Here is a 21,684-nt window from a genome sequence, read left to right on the forward strand (position 1 = left end):
TACAGGCTGGTAGATCACGCTACTACAGGCTGGTAGATCACGCTACTACAGGCGGGTAGATCACGCTACTACAGGCGGGTAGATCACGCTACTACGCGCGGGTAGATCACGCCACTACAGGCGGGTAGATCACGCTACTACAGGCTGGTAGATCACGCTACTACAGGCTGGTAGATCACGCTACTACAGGCTGGTAGATCACGCTACTACAGGCGGGTAGATCACGCTACTACAGGCTGGTAGATCACGCCACTACAGGCGGGTAGATCACGCTACTACAGGCTGGTAGATCACGCTACTACAGGCGGGTAGATCACGCCACTACAGGCAGGTAGATTACGCTACTACAGGCAGGTAGATCACGCTACTACAGGCGGGTAGATCACGCCACTACAGGCGGGTAGATCACGCTACTACAGGCTGGTAGATCACGCCACTACAGGCGGGTAGATCACGCTACTACAGGCTGGTAGATCACGCTACTACAGGCGGGTAGATCACGCTACTACAGGCTGGTAGATCACGCCACTACAGGCGGGTAGATCACGCTACTACAGGCTGGTAGATCACGCTACTACAGGCGGGTAGATCACGCTACTACAGGTTGGTAGATCACGCCACTACAGGCGGGTAGATCACGCTACTACAGGCGGGAAGATCACGCTACTACAGGCTGGTAGATCACGCTACTACAGGCGGGTAGATCACGCCAATACAGGCGGGTAGATCACGCTACTACAGGCTGTTAGATCACGCTACTACAGGCGGGTAGATCACGCTACTACAGGCGGGTAGATCACGCCACTACAGGCAGGTAGATCACGCTACTACAGGCTGGTAGATCACGCTACTACAGGCGGGTACATCACGCTACTACAGGCGGGTAGATCACGCTACTACAGGCGGGTAGATCACGCTACTACAGGCTGGTAGAACACGCTACTACAGGCGGGTAGATCACGCTACTACAGGCGGGTAGATCACGCTACTACAGGCGGGTAGATCACGCTACTACAGGCGGGTAGATCACTCTACTACAGGCAGGTAGATCACGCTACTACAGGCGGGTAGATCACGCCACTACAGGCTGGTAGATCACGCTACTACAGGCGGGTAGATCACGCTACTACAGGCTGGTAGATCACGCCACTACAGGCGGGTAGATCACGCTACTACAGGCTGGTAGATCACGCTACTACAGGCGGGTAGATCACGCCACTACAGGCAGGTAGATTACGCTACTACAGGCAGGTAGATCACGCTACTACAGGCGGGTAGATCACGCTACTACAGGCGGGTAGATCACGCTACTACAGGTTGGTAGATCACGCCACTACAGGCGGGTAGATCACGCTACTACAGGCTGGTAGATCACGCTACTACAGGCGGGTAGATCACGCTACTACAGGCTGGTAGATCACGCCACTACAGGCGGGTAGATCACGCTACTACAGGCTGGTAGATCACGCTACTACAGGCGGGTAGATCACGCTACTACAGGTTGGTAGATCACGCCACTACAGGCGGGTAGATCACGCTACTACAGGCGGGAAGATCACGCTACTACAGGCTGGTAGATCACGCTACTACAGGCGGGTAGATCACGCCAATACAGGCGGGTAGATCACGCTACTACAGGCTGTTAGATCACGCTACTACAGGCGGGTAGATCACGCTACTACAGGCGGGTAGATCACGCCACTACAGGCAGGTAGATCACGCTACTACAGGCTGGTAGATCACGCTACTACAGGCGGGTACATCACGCTACTACAGGCGGGTAGATCACGCTACTACAGGCGGGTAGATCACGCTACTACAGGCTGGTAGATCACGCCACTACAGGCGGGTAGATCACGCTACTACAGGCTGGTAGATCACGCTACTACAGGCGGGTAGATCACGCTACTACAGGCTGGTAGATCACGCCACTACAGGCGGGTAGATCACGCTACTCCAGGCTGGTAGATCACGCTACTACAGGCGGGTAGATCACGCTACTACAGGTTGGTAGATCACGCCACTACAGGCGGGTAGATCACGCTACTACAGGCGGGAAGATCACGCTACTACAGGCTGGTAGATCACGCTACTACAGGCGGGTAGATCACGCCAATACAGGCGGGTAGATCACGCTACTACAGGCTGTTAGATCACGCTACTACAGGCGGGTAGATCACGCTACTACAGGCGGGTAGATCACGCCACTACAGGCAGGTAGATCACGCTACTACAGGCTGGTAGATCACGCTACTACAGGCGGGTACATCACGCTACTACAGGCGGGTAGATCACGCTACTACAGGCGGGTAGATCACGCTACTACAGGCTGGTAGAACACGCTACTACAGGCGGGTAGATCACGCTACTACAGGCGGGTAGATCACGCTACTACAGGCGGGTAGATCACGCTACTACAGGCGGGTAGATCACTCTACAACAGGCAGGTAGATCACGCTACTACAGGCGGGTAGATCACGCCACTACAGGCTGGTAGATCACGCTACTACAGGCGGGTAGATCACGCTACTACAGGCTGGTAGATCACGCCACTACAGGCGGGTAGATCACGCTACTACAGGCTGGTAGATCACGCTACTACAGGCGGGTAGATCACGCCACTACAGGCAGGTAGATTACGCTACTACAGGCAGGTAGATCACGCTACTACAGGCGGGTAGATCACGCTACTACAGGCGGGTAGATCACGCTACTACAGGTTGGTAGATCACGCCACTACAGGCGGGTAGATCACGCTACTACAGGCTGGTAGATCACGCTACTACAGGCGGGTAGATCACGCTACTACAGGCTGGTAGATCACGCCACTACAGGCGGGTAGATCACGCTACTACAGGCTGGTAGATCACGCTACTACAGGCGGGTAGATCACGCTACTACAGGTTGGTAGATCACGCCACTACAGGCGGGTAGATCACGCTACTACAGGCGGGAAGATCACGCTACTACAGGCTGGTAGATCACGCTACTACAGGCGGGTAGATCACGCCAATACAGGCGGGTAGATCACGCTACTACAGGCTGTTAGATCACGTTACTACAGGCGGGTAGATCACGCTACTACAGGCGGGTAGATCACGCCACTACAGGCAGGTAGATCACGCTACTACAGGCTGGTAGATCACGCTACTACAGGCGGGTACATCACGCTACTACAGGCGGGTAGATCACGCTACTACAGGCGGGTAGATCACGCTACTACAGGCTGGTAGAACACGCTACTACAGGCGGGTAGATCACGCTACTACAGGCGGGTAGATCACGCTACTACAGGCGGGTAGATCACGCTACTACAGGCGGGTAGATCACGCTACTACAGGCGGGTAGATCACGCTACTACAGGCTGGTAGATCACGCCACTACAGGCGGGTAGATCACGCTACTACAGGCTGGTAGATCACGCTACTACAGGCGGGTAGATCACGCCACTACAGGCAGGTAGATTACGCTACTACAGGCAGGTAGATCACGCTACTACAGGCGGGTAGATCACGCCACTACAGGCGGGTAGATCACGCTACTACAGGCTGGTAGATCACGACACTACAGGCGGGTAGATCACGCTACTACAGGCTGGTAGATCACGCTACTACAGGCGGGTAGATCACGCTACTACAGGCTGGTAGATCACGCCACTACAGGCGGGTAGATCACGCTACTACAGGCTGGTAGATCACGCTACTACAGGCGGGTAGATCACGCTACTACAGGTTGGTAGATCACGCCACTACAGGCGGGTAGATCACGCTACTACAGGCGGGAAGATCACGCTACTACAGGCTGGTAGATCACGCTACTACAGGCGGGTAGATCACGCCAATACAGGCGGGTAGATCACGCTACTACAGGCTGTTAGATCACGCTACTACAGGCGGGTAGATCACGCTACTACAGGCGGGTAGATCACGCCACTACAGGCAGGTAGATCACGCTACTACAGGCTGGTAGATCACGCTACTACAGGCGGGTACATCACGCTACTACAGGCGGGTAGATCACGCTACTACAGGCGGGTAGATCACGCTACTACAGGCTGGTAGATCACGCCACTACAGGCGGGTAGATCACGCTACTACAGGCTGGTAGATCACGCCACTACAGGCGGGTAGATCACGCTACTTCAGGCTGGTAGATCACGCTACTACAGGCGGGTAGATCACGCTACTACAGGTTGGTAGATCACGCCACTACAGGCGGGTAGAACACGCTACTACAGGCGGGAAGATCACGCTACTACAGGCTGGTAGATCACGCTACTACAGGCGGGTAGATCACGCCAATACAGGCGGGTAGATCACGCTACTACAGGCTGTTAGATCACGCTACTACAGTCGGGTAGATCACGCTACTACAGGCGGGTAGATCACGCCACTACAGGCAGGTAGATCACGCTACTACAGGCTGGTAGATCACGCTACTACAGGCGGGTACATCACGCTACTACAGGCGGGTAGATCACGCTACTACAGGCGGGTAGATCACGCTACTACAGGCTGGTAGAACACGCTACTACAGGCGGGTAGATCACGCTACTACAGGCGAGTAGATCACGCTACTACAGGCGGGTAGATCACGCTACTACAGGCGGGTAGATCACTCTACTACAGGCAGGTAGATCACGCTACTACAGGCGGGTAGATCACGCCACTACAGGCTGGTAGATCACGCTACTACAGGCGGGTAGATCACGCTACTACAGGCTGGTAGATCACGCCACTACAGGCGGGTAGATCACGCTACTACAGGCTGGTAGATCACGCTACTACAGGCGGGTAGATCACGCCACTACAGGCAGGTAGATTACGCTACTACAGGCAGGTAGATCACGCTACTACAGGCGGGTAGATCACGCCACTACAGGCGGGTAGATCACGCTACTACAGGCTGGTAGATCACGCCACTACAGGCGGGTAGATCACGCTACTACAGGCTGGTAGATCACGCTACTACAGGCGGGTAGATCACGCTACTACAGGCTGGTAGATCACGCCACTACAGGCGGGTAGATCACGCTACTACAGGCTGGTAGATCACGCTACTACAGGCGGGTAGATCACGCTACTACAGGTTGGTAGATCACGCCACTACAGGCGGGTAGATCACGCTACTACAGGCGGGAAGATCACGCTACTACAGGCTGGTAGATCACGCTACTACAGGCGGGTAGATCACGCCAATACAGGCGGGTAGATCACGCTACTACAGGCTGTTAGATCACGCAACTACAGGCGGGTAGATCACGCTACTACAGGCGGGTAGATCACGCCACTACAGGCAGGTAGATCACGCTACTACAGGCTGGTAGATCACGCTACTACAGGCGGGTACATCACGCTACTACAGGCGGGTAGATCACGCTACTACAGGCGGGTAGATCACGCTACTACAGGCTGGTAGAACACGCTACTACAGGCGGGTAGATCACGCTACTACAGGCGGGTAGATCACGCTACTACAGGCGGGTAGATCACGCTACTACAGGCGGGTAGATCACGCTACTACAGGCGGGTAGATCACGCCACTACAGGCGAGTAGATCACGCCACTACAGGCGGGTAGATCACGCTACTACAGGCGGGTAGATCACGCCACTACAGGCGGGTAGATCACGCCACTACAGGCGGGTAGATCACGCTACTACGGGCGGGTAGATCACGCCACTACAGGCGGGTAGATCACGCCACTACAGGCGGGTAGATCACGCTACTACAGGCGGGTAGATCACGCTACTACAGGCGGGTAGATCACGCTACTACAGGTGGGTAGATCACGCCACTTCAGGCGGGTAGATCACGCTACTACAGGCGGGTAGATCACGCTACTACGGGCGGGTAGATCACGCCACTACAGGCGGGTAGATCACGCTACTACAGGCGGGTAGATCACGTCACTACAGGTGGGCAGATCACGCTACTACAGGCGGGTAGATCACGCCACTACAGGCGGGTAGATCACGCCACTACAGGCGGGTAGATCACGCTACTACAGGCGGGTAGATCACACTACTACAGGCGGGTAGATCACGCCACTACAGGCGGGTAGATCACGCCGCTACAGGCGGGTAGATCACGCTACTACAGGCGGGTAGATCACGCTACTACAGGCGGGTAGATCACGCCACTACAGGCGGGTAGATCACGCCACTACAGGCGGGTAGATCACACCACTACAGGCGGGTAGATCACACCACTACAGGCGGGCAGATCACGCTACTACAGGCGGGTAGATCACGCTACTACAGGCGGGTAGATCACGCCACTACAGGCGGGTAGATCACGCCATTACAGGCGGGTAGATCACGCCACTACAGGCGGGTAGATCACGCCACTAAAGGCGGGTAGATCACGCTACTACAGGCGGGTAGATCACGCCACTACTGCTGGTAGATCACTCTACCACTGGCTGGTAGATCACTCTACCACTGGTTGGTAGATCACACTACCACTGGCTGGTAGATCACTCTACCACTGGCTGGTAGATCACTCTACCACTGGCTGGTTGATCACTCTACCACTGGCTGGTAGATAACACTACCACTGGCTGGTAGATCACGCTACCACTGGCTGGTAGATCACACTACCACTGACTGGTAGATCACACTACCACTGACTGGTAGATCACACTACCACTGACTGGTAGATCACACTACCACTGGCGGGTAGATCACACTACCACACTCTGGTAGATCACACAACAACTGGCGGGTAGATCACACTACCACAGTCTGGTAGATCACACTACCCCTGGCTGGTAGATCACACTATCACTGGCTGATAGATCACACTACCACTGGCTGGTAGATCACACTACCACTGGCTGGTAGATCACACTACCACAGTCTGGTAGATCACACTACCACTGGCTGGTAGATCACACTACCACAGTCTGGTAGATCACACTACCACACTCTGGTAGATCACACTACAACTGGCTGGTAGATCACACTACCACAGTCTGGTAGATCACGCCACTACAGGCTGGTAGATCACGCCACTACAGTCTGGTAGATCATGTGTTGAGGTCCTGTCCCTATAAGAGTGGACGTCCCTCACTGTATCTCCCTCATTGGCTGTTCCAGTGGTGTAGCGGTTAAGACACTCGCTTGGCGCTTCGCGAGCGCTTTGCCCTGGGTTCGTATCCTGGCCGGGGAGGATTGACTGGGCGCCATTCCTTAACTGTAGCCTCTCTTTACCCAACAGTAAAATGGGTACCTGGTTGTAAAACGATTTGGCGGGTCGTATTCCAGGGAACATAGGATTAAGGTCCTGCCCGGGACGCTACGCGTGCTGCTGCCTGTACAAGATTGTCACAACTCTTGTATATATACAATAAAATAAATTAAAAAAGTATGTGTTTATGGTGAGGCCTCTGCCCCCCCCCCCTCTATACCAATGAAAGGTGTACTCACCTAGTTGTGCTTGTGGGGGTTGAGCTCTGGCTCTTTAGTCCCGCCTCTCAACCGTCAATCAACTGCTGTACAGGTTCCTGAGCCTACTGGGCTCTATCATATCTACACTTGAAACTGTGTATGGAGTCAGCCTCCACCACATCACTTCCTAATGCATTCCATCCGTTAACTACTCTGACATTGAAAAAGTTCTTTCTAACGTCTCTGTGGCTCATTTGGGTACTCAGTCTCCACCTGTGTCCCCTTGTTCGTGTTCGTGTACCACCCGTGTTAAATAATCCATCCTTGTCTACCCTGTCAATTCTCCTGAGAATTTTGTATCTGATGATCATGTCTCCCCTTACTCTTCTGTCTTCCAGTGTCGTAAGGTGCATTTCCCGCAGCCTTTCCTCGTAACTCATGCGTCTTAGTTCTGGGACTAGTCTAGTGGCATACCTTTGGACTTTTTCCAGCTTCGTCTTGTGCTTGACAAGGTACGGGCTCCATGCTGGGGCCGCATACTCCAGGATTGGTCTTACATACGTGGCATACAAGGTTATGCATCGAACACCAGGCCGCAGTCTTGTGGACTGTTGGAGATTGTTTTACGTTAGCGAGCATCTTAATTGTTCCTTATGCAGGCGATGAGTCACAATAACGTGGCTGAAGTATGTTGACCAGACCACACACTAGAAATTGAAGGGACGACGACGTTTCGGTCCGTCCTGGACCATTCTCAAGTCGATTGAGTTCCTTAATTGTTCCTTGCTATACTCCTTCGATCCTTCCCTCCCTCGCTCTATCCTTCGCTATATTCCCTCCCTCCCCCGCTACTCAAGACATTCCAACCGTTCCTCCATCATCATATCGTTCATCATTCCTTATCATACTACATTAAGAAAACAAGCGGAGACAAAGCGTACACAGCAACAGCCACTAACGCAACCATGACCCCCTAATAAGAACACCTTCACCCCCACCCCCCTCCCAACCTCACCTCACATCCCAGAGGCCGCACGAAGCTTCCGGCGCCTCATCATGGGGATTCGTTATTAACACCTCCACATTACATCTGCCACCAGTAATGAACCCGGGCGGTGCTTCGAATACACTTCCCCGGGCTCCTCAACTCATTCTGTGGCTGACAAACAATGCGGCCCCACACCACCACCGCCACACCTACAGGGTTTATAACCCCCGCAAGAGTTGTGGTTCAATTATCGCTGAACATTCCCCCCCTCCCCCCCCACCCCAGTGACTATTGTGAAGCCAGTGAGCGCACCTTCTTCAGCGGCCCACCAGACAATAGGTCCGTCTTCACCGGTAATTCTCCGCTCCCTGTTGCTCTTGTGTCGTAAGCTAAAGCCCCGAAATCATCTCAAGATAACCTCAAGATAAGATAAGCTTGGTGTGTGTGTGTATATTTTTGGCGGGATGATTGGCATGAGCTATAGGAGCTCCCTCTACAGTACGGGCTCACCATAGCCCGTGCTACTTGGAACTGTTCCAGGTAGCGAATCTTTAACAACAACAACAACAACAGCCCTCTACAGGGGGGGGGGGGTGTGGGATGTGTTGCAGTTTAAAGGATGTAGTGAGGCTATGGGATGTGCTATAGTGGGGATGAGGGGTGTGCCAAGAGCTCCCTCTGCAGTGCAGAACTCTGCCAGTGTTCACCTGAAACTTTGGTCGCTCTAATACCGAACATTCTAGAATGTTCTGGCACTCCGGGCACTCAAGAAAGTTTTCAGCCAGATCGCATTAAATGAGAGTTCTAGCCTCGGCCCGAGGCGTGAGCTCAAAGGACTCGGCCTAAGGCGCTCAAACGACTCGGCCTGAGGCGCTCAAACGACTCCGCCGGAGGTGCTTTATTTGGCCTGAGGTCGTTTTATTTGGTATTATTATCTGTAGTTCTGGTCGAGGTGTGACAGTGTGTTCGGTGTAGCATGTTACTATATGGTGGAGAGTCTTGACATGTCACGCCAATTCTTCATCTCATCCTCCTGCTAAAACATCTTCCTGGTATATAAAGTTGCGGCTATTTTTATAATTGCGTTCGTTTGGTGTCATTCACCTGGTTCTTCCCACATGAAAAGCTGGGCGGTCTATGTCATAGCATTCTTTCGTATTTAGTAATCATTTACGCAGTTCTGGGTCGCAAAGTTTACAGCTTACTGAAACATTTACCTATACAGTACTAAGAATATTTGATGATGATTTTTTTACAGGGTATAGTGATAATGGCTATAGGGATGGAGGGAGACGAGCAGGGTGTGCGGCTAGGAAAGGTGTTGAGTCTGAGTGGGAGGGAGAGAGAGACGGGGCTGCCGCGCGCTCCGATATTAAGCCGAAATATTCCGGGTTTCGTAAGGTTGTAGTAATGGAACACTGATCACAAGCATCATCAAGTGTACAGCGACTCGTAGGAAAATAGAGTACAGTGATTAACATTGGAACTCTGTGTTGGAGAATAAACGCCTCAACGGTCCACGAAGGAGCCAGTGCCAAGAGGCCATAGGCCAGATTCACGAAGCAGTTACGCAAGCACTTACGAACGTGTACATTTTTCCTTAATCTTTGACGGCTTTCGTTACATTTATTAAACAGTTTACAAGCATGAAAACTTGCCAATCAACTGTTGTTGTTGTTATAAACAGCCTCCTGGTGCTTCGGAGCTCATTAACTGTTTAATAATTGTAAACAAAGCCGCCAAAGATCGAGAAAAGATGTACAGGTTCGTAACTGCTTGCGTAACTGCTTCGTGAATCTGGCCCCATATCTACAAATGTTTACATAAGTATAGGCGATACATTTGGACTATAGTGAGGAGGGATACAGTGAAGAGTAACACAACACACATAAAAGATGAAGCTTAATAAAATTGTCATGTGGAAAATTGGAAATGTATAAGAGAGTGCCTGACTGAGGCAACACCCTAGAATGTGTATACACTAGCCACGAGCTGACCAGGGGCCAGATTCACGAAGCAGTTACGCAAACACTTACGAACCTTTACATCTTTTCTCAATCTTTGGTGGCTTTGTTTACAATTATTAAACAGTTAATGAGCTGCGAAGCACCAGGAGGCTGTTTATAACAATAACTGCCGTTTATTGGCAAGTTTCATGCTTTTAAACTGTTTAATAAATGTAACCAAAGCCGTCAAAGATTCAGGAAAGATGTACACGTTCGTAAGTGCTTGCGTAACTGCTTCGTAAATCTGGCCCCAGGGTTAGAGTCTTACCTCAGTGAGAATATACCTGTGAATTTATATTGTAATACGGGAATGTGAATCTAAAAATAAATAATAGAACAAGTTAAGAGTGCAAGTCGGAAACTAAGCAAAAAAATCCTTATGGTATTTGATACGGACAATAAGTCATTAATGGTTTAAGATCAAGGAACTGGCAAGACATCCACCCAGCGCCCTGGGGACAAGATGAGGGTCAACAACAGTTGACTTGGTACCTACTTACTATACCTTACCTTACCTACTATACCATAAGCACCTGCACATAAGGGTTAAGTATGTAAATTTAAATAGATACATATTCTGTAATATTATAAATAGTAAAATACTGACAACAGTGTACTATATACTAAAATACTGAGGACATTAAATATGAAACTGGCACCTCCACGATGGTGGTGACAGTGAGTGACCCCTGGGTCACCCAGGGAGTGACCCAGGGGTCACCCAGTGAGTGACCCCATGGGTCACCCAGTGAGTGACCCCAGGGAGTGACCCCATGGGTCACCCAGTGAGTGACCCCATGGGTCACCCAGTGAGTGACCCCAGGGGTCACCCAGTGAGTGACCCCATGGGTCACCCAGGGAGTGACCCCAGGGGTCACCCAGGGAGTGACCCCAGGGGTCACCCAGTGAGTGACCCCATGGGTCACCCAGTGAGTGACCCCTGGGGTCACCCAGGGAGTGACCCCAGGGGTGTAGACCCACACTAAACTCCAGGCACCATCTACAGCATACCCTGGAACACGCAGCTAGAAAGTTTGATAAAGAATAGATAAAGAGAACAGACAAATTGGTCTAACATATTGAATGTTGTAATATTAAACACTTGCAAGATTAGACAAGTACAAGAAATTGGCAGTCAGGCAAAATATAGAACACTGGCAACCGTGAGCCCATCCCAAGTGAACAGACAAACAACAGCAAACAATGCAAAATGGCCGTAAACAAACTGCAACAAAACCTTGAAGACAAAGGCAACGGGAATTTAATGTTTTATATGTAATTATAGATTTCATTCGGCTTGTCCCGGAGTGAGCAACACCACCGACCTGAAAACTGGTCATATAGTCGAGGTAGGCAACAGTGTTGACCAGACCACACACTAGAAATTGAAGGGACGACGACGTTTCGGTCCGTCCTGGACCATTCTCAAGTCGACCATTCTCACAATCGACTTGAGAATGGTCCAGGACGGACCGAAACGTCGTCGTCCCTTCAATTTCTAGTGTGTGCTCTGGTCAACATACTTCAGCCACGTTATTGTGACTCATCGCCTGCATAAGGAACAGTGACTTGTCATCTGGGAATTTACTAAAAAAAAAACATTCTAGATGTTAATTCTAGACTCATGACCCAAAAAATCCTTCATTGAGAGCCTGCCAGACAAGCAGTAGGAGAGGGAAAGACATAACAATAGACTAGGAGCTGAGACAATAGACCAGTAGCTGAGACAATAGACAGGGAGGAAACTGAAGCAGAAACTCAGGAAGTTGTAAACTCTGGTTCAGTATGCACGGCTTCAGACGACAGTAGACTAGAAATTATACAGACAGCACTGACAGCTCGATAGATATAGACACTACAACGATCCCCGATAGAGCGAGTCAGTCCACAAAGACAGACATATGCAAATTTTATGTAAAGGGCATTTGCAGGCATAGATATTTTGGAAATATAGAAGAACTAGAATGCAGCTACCATCATCCCAGAAAAAGTTTATATATGATTAGGAAAGGAAAGTGTCGATTTGGATCAACATGTAGGTTTTTTCCCATCCTGATATTTGCAAAACCTCACTGGAGGACAGAAATTGCTATGACCTCAGCTGCCCAGACTTTCACATGAAAGGCACGGAACGTTACATAATGAGTAGCAAGATGTTTGTAATAAGGCAAATAGGACACAGGGATTTATTAATCGAAGCGTTAGTAACAAGACACCTGGTGTTGTTCTTCAGCTATATCTTGCTCTGGTTAGGCCCCATTTAGATCATGCAGTTCAGTTTTGGTCGCCGTACTATATAATGGATATAAATTCACTAGAACGCGTCCAGCGTAGGATGACAAAGTTAATCCTCCAAATTAGAAACATGTCATATGCAGTAAGATTGACAAAGCTTAAATTACATTCTCTAGAAAGGCGAAGAATTAGGGGTGACATGATAGAGTTGTACAAGTGAATGAATGGGCATACCAAAGGGAATATTAATAGAGTATTAAAAGTATCAACACAAGACTGAACACGAAACAATATGTATAAACTGGATAAGTTTAGATTTAGGAAAGACATGGGTAAATACTGATTCGGTAACCGGGTTGTTGACCAATTACAGCGTAACTTGTTGGAGGTGGGGTCCCTCGATTGTTTCAAGCGCGGGTTGGACATGTTTATAAGTGAGATTGGGTAGTTATAAATAGGAGCTGCCTCGTATGGGCCAATAGGCCTTCTGCAGTTACCTTTATTCATATTTTCTTATGTTCGTATTGAAGAAATAGAGCAGAGACTGAAGAATTCATATTAAATTTAAAAAAGACACCTAGAACAAAAAGCAATTCAAGAAATAAAGAAAAACCCAAAACATTTCTTCACATATGCGAAATCAAAAGCAAAAACCACTGCCAGTATTGGACCTATTCGCACTAGTGAAGGTTCATACACTGAGGATAACAAAGAAAAAATCTTTCAGATTTTGAAAGAGAAATTGATAACATGTCCATGCACTCATCCCCGAATCCAGACTCATGGAATTCAATATTTATAAGGAAATGCAAAGTGCCAGTACCACAAGCACTCAGTATAGTGCGGAGGAAGAGCTTGGACACGGGGGAGATACCAGATGCACTTAAAGCAGCAGACATAGCCCCTCTACACAAGGGAGGGAGCAAAGCATTGGCAAAGAATTATAGATCAGTTACATTAACATCCCACATAATAAAAGTATTTGAGTGATCAGGAGTCAGGTCACCAGTTTCATGGAGACCAATGACCTCCACAAGCATGGCCAACATGGATTTAGAGCGGGAAGGTCCTGCCCCCACAGCTACTTGACCACTACGACAAAATCACTGAGGCATTAGAAGAAAAACAGACTGCAGATGTGATATACACGGACTTCGCAAAGGCATTCGATAAATGTGACCATTGCGTGATAGCACACAAAATGAGGTCAATGGCTATAACTAGTAAAGTAGGACGGACGGTGGATACTAAATTTTCTGTCGAACAGAACACTGAGAGTAACAGACAACCATATAATATCGAGTCCAAGCGCAGTTAAAAGCTCTGTACCTCAGGGTACAGTCCTTGCACCACTGCTGTTCCTTATTCTCATATCAAATATAGATACAAAATACAAGTCACAGCTTCGTATCATCCTTTGCAGATGACACAAAAATCAGCACGAAAATTACCTCGGCTGAAGACATTGAAAAACTACAAGCAGATATTAATAAAATTTTCGACTGGGCAGCAGAAAATAACATGATGTTTAACAGTGATAAATTCCAGGTGCTCAGGTACGGTAAAAATGAGGACCTTAAACATAATACAGAGTACAAAACACAATCAAATGTACCCATAGTAGGAAAGCAGTATGTCAAGGATTTGGGAATAATGATGTCTGACGATCTAACGTTTAGGAAGCATATCCAAGCAGATATTGCGTTAGCTAGAAAATGATCGGATGGATTACGAGAACTTTCAAATCCAGGGATCCCATCACAATGGTTGTACTCTTCAAGTCACTTGTGTTGTCCCGTCTCGAGTACTGCTCAGTACTCACTTCTCCCTTCAGAGCAGGAGAGATTGCTGAAATAGAGGGAATACAGAGAACATATACGGCACGCATAGACGAGATAAAACACCTAAATTATTGGGATCGTCTCAAAGCTCTCCAAAATGTACTCTCTAGACAGGAGACGAGAGAGATACCAATTAATATACACATGGAAAATACTGGAGGGCCAGGTCCCAAATCTACACAGTAAAATAACAACGTACTGGAGTGAACGATATGGAAGAAAATGCAGAATAGAACAAGTGAAAAGCAGAGGTGCCATAGGCACAATCAGAGAACACTGTATAAACATCAGAGGTCCGCGGTTGTTCAACACCCTCCCAGCGAGCATAAGAAATATTGCCGGAACAACCGTGGACATCTTCAAGAAGAAACTAGATAGTTTTCTTCAAGGAGTGCCGGACCAACCAGGCTGTGGTGGGTATGTGGGCCTGCGGGCCGCTCCAAGCAACAGCCTGGTGGACCAAACTCTCACAAGTCAAGCCTGGCCTCGGGCCGGGCTTGGGGAGTAGAAGAACTCCCAGAACCCCATCAACCAGGGTATGTGTGAGAGACCTGATGGGCACCTCTGGGTACTCCATTCAGTAATAAATGTTTGATAGAGAAACACACACACACACACACACATATATATATATATATATATATATATATATATATATATATATATATATATATATATATATATATATATATATATATATATTATTAAATATGACCGAAAAAGTAAGATTAATAATTGATTAATAATTCTAACACGAATTTTCTCAATCTTTCGTACATTTCTTTTCACTGTTGGAGGTAATTCAAAAATCAGTTCTCCAAAATTCATTTTTATTTCTAGTCTGACGCGACACGAGCGCGTTTCGTAAAACTTATTACATTTTCAAAGACTTTAGTTTACAAATACACAACTGAATAGAACTTAAGCATCTCCGAATTTGTTTATATCTACATTTGAGTGAGATGGATGGGGTGAGGTGGCATTAATAGGGTATTAATTTCATCAACACAAGACAGAACACGAAACAATGGGTATTGAAATGGAAGTGATTGTAGAAAGCCTATTGGTCCATATTTCTTGATGCTTCTATATTGGAGCGGAGTCTTGAGGTGGGTAGAATATAGTTGTGCATTAATTGGCTGTTGATTGCTGGTGTTGACTTCTTAATGTGTAGTGCCTCGCAAACGTCAAGCCGCCTGCTATCGCTGTATCTATCGATGATTTCTGTGTTGTTTACTAGGATTTCTCTGGCGATGGTTTGGTTGTGGGAAGAGATTATATGTTTACTGGGGTTTTTGGAGCTTACAGTCCCCAAGTGGGCATTTGAAGGCATAGACGACGTTGGTCTCTTTTAAAGCGTTCTGCTTTGTGTCTGGAGAGTTTCTCATGAGTAGGCTGGCCGTTTTTCTGGTTTTATAGTAAATCGTCAGTTGTATCTTCTGATTTTTGTCTGTAGGGATAACGTTTCTATTAACAATATCTTTCAGGACCCTTTCCTCTGTTTTATGTGCTGTGGAAAAAAAAGAAATGTACGAAAGATTGAGAAAATTCGTGTTAGAATTATTAATCTTACTTTTTCGGTCATATTTAATAATATATGTCTACAGGAAAGACTGCTACCAAAATATACTAATATATATATATATATATATATATATATATATATATATATATATATATATATATAACTGAAAACTCACACCCCAGAAGTGACTCGAACCCATACTCCCAGGAGCCACGCAACTGGTATGTACAAGACGCCTTAATCCACTTGACCATCACGACCGGACATAATGAGGTGATAGCCGAGGCTATTTGAACCACCCCACCGCCGGCACTCGGATAGGGGACCATTCAGGCTTGTTCGCATATATATATATATATATATATATATATATATATATATATATATATATATAAATAATGGAAGGGAGTACCACCTCTAGCTGGAAGAAGGGGGACCCATAGCCTCGGAGGAAACCACGCATAACGCATTAGAGGGAATGTTTAGATCCCCTCCAATATATATATATATATATATATATATATATATATATATATATATATATATATATATATATATATATATATATAAATATATATATATATATATATATATATATATATATATATATATATATATATATATATATATATATATATCGCGCAGGAAAATAATTTTATCAGAAAGTATTCAAATGGAATTTCTTATTCTTTAAAAGGCTATTATTTTTTTTTGAAAATATTTAATTAACTCTTGGCTTCGTCCCAGGAGTGAACTACGGCCCTGCGCTCTCTCCCGCCCACCCGTCCTGTTGCCGCCCACTCCCGCCCACTCCCGCCCACCCGTCCTGTTGCCGCCCACTCCCGCCCACCCGTCCTGTTGCCGCCCACTCCCGCCCACCCGTCCTGTTGCCGCCCACTCCCGCCCACCCGTCCTGTTGCCGCCCACTCCCGCCCACCCGTCCTGTTGCCGCCCACTCCCGCCTACTCGTCCTGTTCCCGCCCACCCGTCCTGTTGCCGCCCACTCCCGCCCACCCGTCCTGTTGCCGCCCACTCCCGCCCACCCGTCCTGTTGCCGCCCACTCCCGAGAGCACCCCCACCCTAGAGAGCTACCACCACCCCCACTATAGACTGCTACCACCCCCCCCCCCACCCTACAGGACTACCACCCCCCCCACTATAAACAGCTACCACCCCCTCCCCCACCCTACGGAACTACCACCACCCCCACTATAGACAGCTAATACAGAACTACCCCCCCTACACAACTACCACCCCCCCCCACCCTTCAAAACTACCACCAGCCCCACTATAGGCAGCTACCACCCCCCAACGCTACAGAACTTCCACCACCCCCACTATAGACAACTACCACCCCCCCCCGCCCACCCTACAGAACTACCACCACCCCCACTATAGACAACTACCACCCCCCCCCCACCCTACAGAACTACCACCACCCCACTATCGACAGCTACTACCCCCCCCCCTCCCAACGGAACTACCCCCCCCCCACTATAGACAACTACCCCCCCCCACCCACCCTACAGAACTACCCCCCCCCTCCCCGCCAGATCGTGGCAGCCCCCCATAAAAGTGCAGGAGAGTCAAGACTCCCGCCCCAAACAAGTCATTAACTTCGTGCCCCAAGACACCCTAGATGGCTTCAATCAAACAGCCTAACGAGGTAATTAACCCGGAGATGACGAGGGTTAGGGTAAACACGGAGGGGGGGGGGCCTGGGTGGGGGGTGGTAGGGGGTCAGGAGGGGGGGTTGGGGGTGTCACGTGTTGTGGGGGGGGGGGAGGGGGGGAGCTGTGGGTGTGAAAGGGGGTGTGGGGGAGGAGATGTGCTCACTTAGTTGTGCTTTGGCTCTTTGGTCCCGTCTCTCAACTGTCAATCAAATGGCGGGAGTTTCCGAAGCCTATTGGGCTCTATCATATCTACATTTGTAGCTGTGTATGGAGTAACTATTCTGACATTACAAACGTTCTTATCAGTGTCCCTATTGCTTACGTGGGTGCTCAGTCTCCACCTGAGCCCCCCCCCCCTTTGTGCTTGTGCAGCCCGTCCTCATAAACAAAGGCCAAAGTCCATTCCATCCACCCGCCAACCCCTCTGTTTATGAATGAAAACGGTTTACACCCGACTACAACCCGTCCTCGACTCAAGTCCATTACATCCAGCGGTCGACCCCACAGACGCATTCATAAATTTTAACATGCTGTTCATTCAAAACGGGAATTTTCTCAAGTATAAATTAATATTATGATATATTGGCATATTGTGTATATATAGGCATAGGATAGGTTAGGTCAGGTGTTTAGGTTCTGTTGGCGATTATTTGTATGTGTAGTACGTGGGTGAAGCATTTATAGCGTTGCGATTCGAACAAAATTCGTCAGTGAAGCACTTCTTCCGGAAGTGTTCGAACGTCAGCAGTTGTGAGTCGTGTGTAAACCGCTTTTCATTCATAAACAGGGGGTTTGGCGGGTGCATGGAATCACTTTTGGATCTTTGTTTGGAGGACGGGCTGCCGGACTCACAACTGATGACGTCCGAACACTTCCGGAACAAGTCCTTCCCTGACGACTTGTGTTCGAACCACAACGCTGTAAATGCTTCACCCACGTACTACAAATACAAATAATCGCCATCTGAACGAAAACACCTAACCTAACCTATGCCTATATATATACACAATATACCAATATATTATAATATTAATTTATACTTGAGAAAATTCCCGTTTTGAATGAACAGCATGTTAAAATTTATGTACGTCTGTGGGGTCGACCGCTGGATGGCATGGACTTGAGTCGAGGACGGGTTGCTGCTGCTGATTTTAATTTACCTTTTGTATTTTAGATCTGATGATGAATACGAGAAGTATTTGGAACGTTATAAATTTTAATTAAAAGTAAAGAAGAATTTTAACAAGATGTTTATGTCAATGGTTCTGTTATTTATAATGAAATTAAGATTCCTGAAGGGAATCTTAAATTTGGTACATTTGAAGCTCGTGTTTTCCTTACATAAGTGAATTGGTTTGATGAAGTTGAACTGTGCTCTGTGAGCACCAAGTGCCGTCGGATCGTTGGGGATATAGCCTCGGCTACCAATGACTTTTGAACAGTCAGTGTGGGTCAGGTGGTCAGAGTACTGGACTCGCCAGTGGGTTTTCAGCTTCTGGGGGTCTAAGGGTCGAACCCTTTCATAAGGAAGAGTTTTCCTAATACAATTGCCTTGTGGTTTATGCAAGTATATATATATATATATATATATATATATATATATATATATATATATATATATATATATATATATATATATATATATATATATATATATATATGTCGTACCTAGTAGCCAGAACGCACTTCTCTGCCTACTATTCAAGGCCCGATTTGCCTAATAAGCCAAGTTTTCATGAATTAATTGTTTTTCGACTACCTAACCTACCTAACCTAACCTAACCTAACTTTTTCGGCCACCTAACCTAACCTAACCTATAAAGATAGGTTAGGTTAGGTTAGGTAGGGTTGGTTAGGTTCGGTCATATATCTACGTTAATTTTAACTCCAATAAAAAAAAATTGACCTCATACATAATGAAATGGGTAGCTTTATCATTTCATCAGAAAAAAATTAGAGAAAATATATTAATTCAGGAAAACTTGGCTTATTAGGCAAATCGGGCCTTGAATAGTAGGCTGAGAAGTGCGTTCTGGCTACTAGGTACGACATATATATATATATATATATATATATATATATATATATATATATATATATATATATATGACAGCATATTCCGTGTTAACTATTTTCTGGTTTAGGGCTTCCCATTTGGGTATGCAGTTTCCACCTGTGTCCCCTTGTTCGTGTCCCAGTCATGCTGAAGAGTTTGTCTTTGTCCACCCTGTCAATTTCCCTGAGAATTTTGTGGGTGGCTATCATGTCTCCCCTTACTCTTCTGTCTTCCAGGGACGTGAGGTTCAGCTCCCTTAGCCTTTCCTCGTAGCTTATTCCTTTCAGTTCCGGGACGAGTCTGATGGCATACTGCTGAATCTTCTCGAACGTTGTCCTGTGTTTAACTAGGTATGGACTCCAGGCAGGAGCTGCATATTTCAGAATTGGTCTGACTTAGGTGGTATACCTGAACCATTCCTTACACAAGTTTCAAAAGGCAGTTCTGATGTTGGCCAATCTAGCATATGCCGCTGATAATATCCTTTTGATGTGGGCCCCTGGGGACAGGTTCGGTGGATACCAATCCCCAGATCTTTCTCTCTATTTGACTCTTGCAGGATTTCACCTCTCAGATGGTACCTTGTGTTCAACCTCCTGCTTCCTTCGCCTAATTTCATTACTTTACACTTTCCCGAGTTGAACTTTTATAGCCATTTTCTAGACCATTTCATGAGTTTGTCCAGGCCATCCTGTAGTCTCTGTCTATTGCAAGGAATGAGTCTATTCCCTCTGGAAGATCGTTTACATATATTAGAAACAGGATGGGTCCAAGTACAGATCCTTGTGGGACTCCACTGGTGACATCTTGCCACCCTGATGTGGCCCTCCCCCCCTCACAGTTACATATTATTTCCTGTTGCTTAGATACTCCCTTATCCATTGGAGCACCTTACCTGTCACTCCTGCCTGTTGCTCCAACTTTTTTAGCAACCTTTTATGGGGTACTGTGTCAAAGGCTTTTTGACAGTCCAAGAAAATGCAGTCTGCCCACCCTTCTTTTTCTTGCCCAATTGTGTGGCTTGGTCATAGAATTCTATTAAACCTGTGAGGCACGATTTACCATCTCTGAATCCATGTTGGTGGTGCGTTACAAAGCTATTTCCCTCCAAATGTTCTATGAACCTTTTCCTCACGATCTTCTCCATCACCTTGCATGGTATACAAGTTAGGGAAACTGGCCTGTAATTCAGTGCCTCTTGCCTGTCACCCTTTTTGTATATTGGGACCACGTTAGCTGTCTTCCAACTTTCCGGTAGGTCTCCTGTTTCCAGTGACCTGTTATACACCATAGAGAGTGGCACACTTAGTGCTTCTGCACCTTCTTATAGTATCCATGGTGAGATTCTGTTAGGCCCAACAGCTTTTGTCACATCCTGCTCCAGCAGACACCTTATGACCTCCTCACTGGTGAGGTCAAATTCCTCCAAGGTTGCTTGGTTTGCCTCCTCCTCGTTTAGCGAACGGGCTTCTCCTCGTTCTATTGTGAAGACCTCCTGGAATTTTTTGTTGAGTTCTTCACACACCTTCTTGTCATTCTCTGTGTATCTGTTCTCTCCTTTTCTCAGTTTCATCACTTGTTCCTTCACTGCTGTTTTCCTCCTGATGTGGCTGTGGAGCAGCTTTGGTTGAGTTTTAGTTGATGTCATTTTCGTACTGCCTCTCTGCTTCTCTCCTCACTCTGAGGCACTCATTTCTGGCCCTCTGGTATCTCTCCCTGCTCTCCGGTGTTCTGTTATTCCTGTAGTTTCTTCTTGTACTCAATTACTTCGCTACCTTGCATTCCTAATTGAACCATGGAGTCTTCTGTTGCTTCTCATTTTTCTCCTTTTTGGACAGGGATAAACCTGTCTGCAGCTTCCCGGCACTTCTGGGTGACATGATCCATCATATTCTGTTCAGCCTTCTCTCTGAGTTCTGTTTCCCATGGTATTTCCCTTAGGAATTTCCTCATCTCGTCATAGTTTCCTC

The 21,684-nt window shown here is 47.5% G+C and overlaps 1 protein-coding gene across 1 annotated transcript in view; it reads right to left on the minus strand.

The window, feature by feature from the left end:
* Positions 1 to 21,684, minus strand: part of LOC123749789 (protein O-mannosyl-transferase TMTC2) — a 918,506-nt gene that overhangs the window by 234,990 nt on the left and 661,832 nt on the right. The gene's annotated exons all lie outside the window — the stretch shown is intronic.

The sequence above is a fragment of the Procambarus clarkii genome, chromosome 47 (genome assembly GCF_040958095.1).
Source record: "Procambarus clarkii isolate CNS0578487 chromosome 47, FALCON_Pclarkii_2.0, whole genome shotgun sequence".
NCBI lineage: Eukaryota > Metazoa > Arthropoda > Malacostraca > Decapoda > Cambaridae > Procambarus > Procambarus clarkii.